Source organism: Otolemur garnettii, unplaced genomic scaffold, assembly GCF_000181295.1.
Source record: "Otolemur garnettii isolate 467f Iridium unplaced genomic scaffold, OtoGar3 scaffold00032, whole genome shotgun sequence".
Classification (NCBI taxonomy): Eukaryota; Metazoa; Chordata; class Mammalia; order Primates; family Galagidae; genus Otolemur; species Otolemur garnettii.
Window position 1 is genome coordinate 17,399,055 of NW_003852427.1, and position 1,742 is coordinate 17,400,796.

Genomic DNA, 1,742 nt, shown 5'->3' on the forward strand with positions numbered 1-1,742 from the left:
TTTGGAAAATCGTTTTCTTTAGCCATTGGACAACAAAATGCATTGTCAAGAAATTTTATAGCAATAATTATAAAAGATGTCCATTTGAACCCATTGAGGTCTCACTGATTTTATAACACCCAGCAGACCTCCCTGCAGGAGAACACTATATTTATGTGAGCAATATATGCGAGAATTGAGATCGTAAAATTAAATGACCACATAGAACTGTCATTTCTATGATGAGCGCCTACATATGTGAAGGCTGGTTTATTTTGCAGTGTCGGGTTGCGTTAAATGGTTCACTCTCAGTGAACGTTTTTAATCACGCATTTCTTCACTCTTTCTGCAATATTACACTTGAAGGACTGGTAAGCAGTTTGCTATGAAATGCTAAATGGTTACTGGCATTGCTATTCTGACAGAAGAGCTCACTAAAATAGAAGTACAGTACAAATTGTATGCAATTGTTTTATGAGAGACATTATGGTTACTAGAATAACATTTCACCATTACCAACTGCTGAGAGAAAAGTCATTAAGATATTTGGAGGGCCAGGGCAGTTTTTCAACAGAGCTATAGTACAAGACCTCTGAACAGCATCAATAGAGAGAAGCTGGTTGTCTCACATGAAAATAAGAAATCAAGTCTCAAGTCTTCAATATTGTTTTATTTATAGCTGTTTATTTTCAGAGTCTGGTGAAGAAGTTATAGGATATGTCAGGTGATAAATAGTAAGTGTGTGTGTAAAACATGGGCTTGTATAATTGACATAAAACCATTTTCTGCATACGTGTGTGTTTACGTATGTGTGTGTAGAAGATTAACCCCTTGTGATAAATATCACAGCAACTTCAGTGTGTTAGAACTCACCTTTTCCAGGGAAACTTCCTTTGCTTGGAAGTTTACCTTGTACACATTTTCTTTCTTTCTTCTTTTTTTTCAAATATGGAATGGTCCGTGAATATGTGTGTCATTTTTGCACATGGGCCATGTTAATCTTCCCTGTGTCAATTCAATTTTAGTGCATGTGCTGGTATAGGGAGTACTACCTTGTACACTTCTAACAATTAATTTCATGTGTGTGTGTGTGTGTGTGTGTGTGTGTTAAAAATATGTTCATGGTTGTGGCCAGAATGAGGCTATGGACTGGTCTGATACACTTCATCCAAATAAATAAAACAATTAGCTTGCTGAAAACATTTAACATTTCCTACCATGGCTATTCGTGGTAAAAAAAGAGCCCAAATTTTGTATACATTTTGTGATCATTTATGTATACACACACATGCATTTGTGTGTATATATATGTGAGTATATAAAATGTATAAATATAGAATATCAGCATAACAGACAATTCTTTGATTGCTAAATTGACAAAACTTACCCCCTGCTCTAGCCAATGCTACTTTTTTATGCTACTTCTTTCCATCTCACTACATCAGAAGAAAATACCAGCAAAAACAAATATATTTGGGGGTATATCCCTAAACAACAAGAATAGGCAAAATTGGAATGATTTAGTCAAGTATACTAATGTGTATGGATAATTGTGAAGTCAAGTCTAAGCTGTCTCCTTCTCTGTAAGTGGCTTACCTCCTTGCAGAGCTCCTGCCCCGTAACTAATAGTTGAATGAATATTCAGAGGAAGGACACTGGAGATCTTCTAATCAATAATAGAATCCAATGGACCAGGTGTCCTCAAACTATGGCCCATGGGCTACATGCAGCCCACCAAGGACATTTATCCGGCCCACCGGGTG

At 36.5% G+C, this 1,742-nt stretch overlaps 1 non-coding gene across 1 annotated transcript; it reads right to left on the reverse strand.

Moving 5' to 3' along the window:
• Positions 1-921: 921 nt before the first annotated feature.
• Positions 922-1,028, reverse strand: LOC111725188. Its single transcript, XR_002773315.1, has one exon. It is a non-coding gene; the product is annotated as a U6 spliceosomal RNA (small nuclear RNA).
• Positions 1,029-1,742: the final 714 nt, after the last annotated feature.